The following is a 7,104-nucleotide window of genomic DNA, read 5'->3' on the forward strand; positions in this document are numbered from 1 at the left end:
TCCCAGGTGTCCAAACTTTTGTGAAGCTTTAAAAAGTTATGACAATCATATTATAGTAAAATGGGCGCTTATAAGGCATGAGTGTAATTAAAACCCAATTCCAAAATCAATAAAAAAGTCGACATACACGCTATCCAAACCTTTGTCTTGCGATTTTTTTTTAATTTATCTTAGCGGGGGTTGCACAAAACCTCATTATTTCGCGCGAAAGCTCAAAGTTGTAATGCATGAGGCAAAAATTAAAGAATAAAGCAATATGATGAGGCATAATTTAAAGACAAATAAAAGAGTGAAATTTAAAAGACCACCCCAAAAGAAGGGCACTCCGCGCAAAAAAATGAAAGATTATAACTTAGACTTACATAAGGACTAAGTAGATCAAACACCCCTCCTAATTAATACTTCATTTCTTAAGGGACGAGTGGTAAAACAAAAAAGCGACAAATAATTTGGGACGGAGGGGAGGGGTATCTCTTTGTCGTTTTCTCTAACAGTTTAAATCTTCTTCTCTCTTATCTTCTTCTTTCAAACCCTTTTCCGGGAATCACCATTGGAGCTATTATTATGCCATATATGAATTTAAAATTGTAAATCTATTGATTCTATTGTTGATTAGAGCTTGTATCATTGTTATTACGAATTTTTTTCATTATTATCTCATTTTCATTCTTACAGTCTAATATCATTACAAATTGATATTAGAGTAATTGGTGGCCCTATAATAACTATGATAGAGACTAGAGCTAAAAAATGCATAAGAATATGACAGAAGGTTAATAACCAACTTCAATCCTTCATGAAAGAATCTATTAAGAAGTTTAAATCTACTAATTCAGAAATCGATAATCCAGGTAAGAAGATGGATAAGTAACGGGTTCTAATTAGGTTAAACTGACCATACAATAATTTTCGAAGTCAAAGTCAAAGTTAATCCTTCAAAAATTACCCCTCGATCAACACAGTTAAACCCGAAATTAAGTATATGCACGGATTACCCATAAGATTGTGAGCCAAACTCTGTAATTAATTTCACATTTTGACTTCAATTATTAGGTCAAATCTTAAAATTACCCAATTTCGAAATTTAGGTCAAAATCTCCTAAAGTAAGCATTCAAAACTCAAGATTAGTGGTCAAAGGCATGATAAATTCAAGCATAATCATTATAGAGCGTTAGAGAATTATTACTTTAAGCATTTATATATAGAGCGTTAGAGAATTATTACTTTAAGGATTTATATTGATATCACTTCTTTGATTCGACACTCCCCAACTCCTCCTTCCCAAAATAAAAATATTTTAAATCTAATTTTGTCACTGTTCATTTTATATCAGGTGTCGTCGTGATTGCAGAAAACAATCGCAATTGTGGAACACTTTGGGTTGGCCGATTTTGCTTTCGTGACTAGGGCATCACATTTGCGACATCACGAATGCAAGCCACCCTTCGTATTTGTAAGTCCCACCATCGGAGCCGCATTCGCATTTGTAAATCGGCTTCCCACATTTGGAACAGTCATGCGCATTTCCGGCTACACGAGACTCAACAAAATTTACAATAATTACATAGCTCAACATGTGTTGAAACACCCCCAAGTTCGTGAGTTTTCACCCCAACCATCTCGATAAATTCCAAATAGGTGTCCAAACTTACCTAAAGCTTTAAAAAATCGAATTTCAATCATATTTTAGTAAAATTAGGGGTCCGATTAGGGGTGTACATGGACCGGGTTGGTTCGGGTTTTTTAAAGACCAAACCAAACCAATAAAAGTCGGGTTTTTCAACCGAGGGTTTTCTTGGTTTTTCGGGTTGCTCGGGTTTTTCGGATTTTTTCCGGTAAAGTCTTTATACAAACACATATAACCTGTACTTCAAATATTTCTTTAGTCCTAGTAAGATAAGACTATCTAATTAAGATATTTATTAAGAAAATAACACAAAACATGATATGAGAGATGACATTGTACTAAAATATTCAACTAAAAAAAGGGAAAATACATAAACCCCCCCTCCCCCCCAACGTATACTCGGATTAATTATGACGCACCCAACCTTTGCGGGTGACCTATTACCCTCCTGGTCTTATTTTTTCTATATTTTTGTACTTTTTTCGGTTGATATGGCACAATCAAAATTTGATGTCCAGTTGCACAGTAGAGAGTGTTGCACACTCTCCGCCACATTGGCGCCACGTCAGTGCCACATCACTGCCACGTTGTCTTCTTCTTCTTCTTCTTCTTCTTCTTCTTCATTTTAAGAAATCAATTAACCCATTTTCCTCCATTTAACACACACATATTCAATTTCATCATCAATCATAAAAAACTTATTTTCAAGAAATCAACCAACCCATATTCTTTCTCCATTAACACACACACATTCAACCTATTTTCTTCCTCCATTAACACACACACATTCAACCAATTTTCTTTCTTTTCCAATTCATCAAAACCATTATTTGCAAGGTTTAACTCATCCTCTTTCTTTTCCAACTCAACACAACCATTGTTTTCAAGATTTAACTCATCTTCTTTTTGCAAAATAGGGAACCCCATATGGGAATTTTGGTCAGAAACTAATGCCTGGATTTGGGTATTGGATTCACTGGAAATTTCAAGATTGGCAAAATCGGGCATTTTTGGCTTGATGGGTAACCCCACAAAAGAACCTAAAGATTGACACAAAGAATTCTTTGCATCAATTGTCTCTCTCTTCGGTTTTGTCATTTGTGTGTGTGTGTGAGAGAGAGAGAGAGAGAGAGAGAGAGAGAGAGGAAATGGATTTGGGTGGAAAAGAGAGAGAGAGAGAGAGGAAAGCTAAAAAACTTTTATAAGATTTTTGTGGAATAAAAATGTTTAATTGGATCCCTATTATTGTTTCTTTAGCCATTAACACAATGGTTGTGTTGAGTTGGAAAAGAAAGAGGATGAGTTAAATCTTGCAAATAATGGTTTTCATGAATTGGAAAAGAAAGAAAATGGGTTGAATGTGTGTGTGTTAATGGAGGCAGAAAATGCGTTGAATGTGTGTGTGTGTTAATGGAGGAAGAAAATGGGTTGAATGTGTGTGTGTTAATGGAGGAAGAATATGGGTTGGTTAATTTCTTGAAAATAAACTTTTTATGATTGATGATGAAATTGAATATGTGTGTGTTAATGGAGGAAAATGGGTTAATTGATTTCTTGAAATGAAGAAGAAGAAGAAGAAGAAGAAGAAGAAGAAGAAGAAGAAGAAGAAGACGACGACGACGTGGCACTGACGTGGCGCCAATGTGGCGGAGAGTGTGCAACACTCTCCACTGTGCAACTGGGCATCAAATTTTGATTGTGCCATGTCAGCCGAAAAAAGTACAAAAATACAGAAAAAATAAGACCAGGGGGGTAATAGGTCGCCCGCAAAGGTTGGGTGCGTCATAATTAATCCGAGTATACGTTTTTTTTTTTTTTTTTTTGGGGGGGGGGGGGTTATGTATTTTCCCACTAAAAAAATTAATGAAATTGCATAAAATAAAATGATCATAATCTAAAAGTACTAAGTCATGCTACAATAAATACGGCTAATTTATGAGGCATGTAGAAAATGATCATAATCTAAAAGTACTAAGTCATGCTAAAATAAGTACGGCTAATACGTATTAATTACATGACTAGATATTAAAGAAAAAAATAAAATTAAGTTATGTATTTTCACTTTTAAACTAATATAAAACTAAAGAATAGATATCAAAATTATTGTCAATCTAATGTTAGATATGAATGAATTTCTTTTGTTAGCATTAGTATTGATTTTGTTTTTGTTGAGCTTTATTCGAGTTACTAATACCATTGGGCTATAAAACTTATTAGACCATTTAAAATTCTAATTCCAATCTTGAAATAATATGTTAAAAGACAAAAACTATGAAAAAGTTAAAGAAACATTTATAAATTACATTATAAATAAATATTTTTATGTATAAAATATGTTTGAAATTTTATAAATGTAATGTCGGGATGGTTTGATTCGGTTTGACTTTTTTTAGTTAAAACCAAACAAACCAATAGTGTTCGGGTTTTTCTTTTTAAAACCAAACCAAGTCAAACCAAATCACTAGTCGGGTTTTTTTCTCGGTTTGATTCGAATTATTAGTTTGGTGCGGTTTGTCGGTTTGCTTTGTACACCCCTAGGTCTGATTGTTACGTCAAGCTACACATGAATTTGATTAGCTATGACTTGAAACATCACATCTTTGGAGAAAAAATTACATTATTGAACGAGCATAAATATTTGTCACTATTACTCACTTATCCTTCGTGGGTTGAACCCATTATTTTCCTTAATCTAAGTCAAGAAGTATACATCACATTAAGGAATTTAAAATCCTTTATATGTTAGCGTTAAATACATTAGAAATTAAATTTAGCATTACGTTAATTTTTAAAAACCAAAGATCACACATATCTTAAGAAGGTTTTCTTCTTTTTATCTTACATGATCAGTATGGAATTCAACTTATAGTTTATAACTATGTGATATTTGTTCATACCACACTATTTCTTCTAAACATGACAATCTAAAGTTAAGCCAACTGACATTTAAGTTTTATATTGAACTATACGACATATATAATCTAAGAAAAAACCGAATAATACAAACCATGGAACATGCTATTAAATTTCACCTCTATATATTGATTAATTACAACAAATCTCATGTTTAAATTCTTCATTCTCTTGCAATCGATTCTTGAAAGAAACATCTTCTGGATGAAAATTTCGGCTCCTTACTGGAAAACTTGTTCATCAGAAACCAAAATGACATTAGCTAACATTTAAATAGTTAGCTAAATTGCTCCTAGCTAATCCATCGCTGAAAAAGATGCGAATTTTGCTATTTAGCTAGAGAATTTATCTGTCGCTAATTCATGTTTCTTCAGCCGTGATTTTACATCATTTGAAACCAAAAGTAGTCTTAAAATCATATGAATTTTAGGTGGTAGAGAAGTAATCATCCTTCTTGATAAAATAAGGAAATCCCAATAATAAAGAATATTAAACCTAAACTCTTGGACTGCAACATAATTCAGATTGAGCGTCGACATCACCGATTTCTATAGATTCCATAATAGAGCAACCCCTCTGTTATTTAAAACGAAGAGAGGGAAAATTAGCAGTAAGTTTTGATGATATTGTTCAACACGTAAATAGCAATCAAACAAACTGAAAAATCAATTTCTTATATGTGAAAATTAATTTTCTTATAACTAGATATTATTAAATTAGTTAATGGAGTTTGCCTAAGATCTTATTCGTAAGGGAAGCATCACATGGTGGCTTATTACTCATTTAGATAAGTTTGTTAAAAAGGAAACTTGTTAGCTGAAGTATTAAGAACGAAGTCTTGTGACCAATAACTAATATTGCTCATACTACTAACCACTAAATACATGTACGACATGACTATTATTTTTTAGAATATGAAAATGAACTTTCAATAATTCTCCTAGCTAATTAATCTTATATCCTAAATGGTTAAGTCCATAACCACGTGTTGGTTATCATATAATTAATGTCATATCCTATTGTATAGTTTGATTATAGTTAATCAAATTAATTCTATCATGTATTTATTTAAATTAACTAATATATTGTATTTATGTATTTAAATAACTAATTTATAAACTTTATTATATTGAATATTATTAATGTGTACCTCTAATTGTCTATTTAATTAAGAATCTTATTTTTGTCATTTGCCTTAATTGATCCATCTGACTCTCAACCATTGATGGATTAATCAAGGCTATTTGAGGAACTTGTTCCTGTTGTTTTATAGCAATATTGTGGTATCACTTACTGTCAAATCTAAACTAAGCCATGAAAATCACACAATAATTCATTTGTCATAGTTGTCTTCAAACCTCTAAATAAATTATTTGTTTCTCTTTATGAACAGTTTTCAAAATATTTACTTACCTTAAATTATATTTTAGTTGTTACATTCGTAAAACGCATGAACCCGCTTTAAGCTTACCTCAAATATAAAGGATAATTTCTGACATTTCTCGAAAATAAAGAGAGTTTATTTGTTATTAATTAGGAGAATCCTTCAACCAAAAAACAACTTAATAAAATAGGAAGAATCCAAAGATTGTCAAATGTATAAATGCCATCCTAGGATTAGAAAATTAACCGCTTGATTAACAACTTTACTAACCTTCAAGAATTGAAATTCATCAAATTGTTCACGTGATGTATTCACTACAATGAGGCCACTATCTTAATAATTTTTATATTGGCACTAATATAGTGAATATGTCGAATTAATATATAAGATTCTATAAATAATCGAGCATGTTATAAAATCATGCCTTAATCTTAAGAAAGTTGGAATCGACTACATGAATCCTTACTACTTCAATTAAAGTCAACTCTATCTTATTATCATACAAAACAAGCTTCATATGGTTTCTCTTATATGTTAACCCCGGAGTAAGTGAAGAGATGATGAGAAGAAAATTGCAAAATATGGATATGAGAATTCTCTTATACTATAATAGGGAGTTAGCTAGCTCCTCTCCGTCAACATGCCTGTTTCATTATAAGGATATTTTTAGTATTCTGAAATATTTGTGCTTCATTGCTGTTTTACTTGAAGGTTTCATGTATATATCTTTCCCATCTTGGACAAAAACATGCTCCCTCCGTCTCAAAATATTTGTCGCATTTTTCATTTACCCGCTCCTTAAGATAGCATTTACAAGGATAGCATTTTGACTATTTTGCCCTCTTAACATAATCTCTCCTCAATAAATATCTACTTCATCAATGGTGAAAACTTCTTAAATGTTGCTTTTTTTTTCTTTTTTGGTAAATAAAGGATTTTATTAATACCAAAAGTAATAGTTACAGACCTAGACAGGGCAGAACACCTGTTTCTCAAAAATAAAGGACAAAGACTCAAAATTACTGAGAGCCTAACTACAAGCTATTCAGTACAAACTCTGTCAAGAACACAGTATTAAGCAGTCTATTAACACAAATAACTAGAAGTCTTAACAGCTTCATGGATTGGAGTCTAGGAGTGCCAATGGAACTTGTCATTTAGTAAGATCTCTGCCCTGAA

The sequence above is a fragment of the Lycium ferocissimum genome, unplaced genomic scaffold (genome assembly GCF_029784015.1).
Source record: "Lycium ferocissimum isolate CSIRO_LF1 unplaced genomic scaffold, AGI_CSIRO_Lferr_CH_V1 ctg984, whole genome shotgun sequence".
In the NCBI taxonomy this organism is placed as follows: domain Eukaryota; kingdom Viridiplantae; phylum Streptophyta; class Magnoliopsida; order Solanales; family Solanaceae; genus Lycium; species Lycium ferocissimum.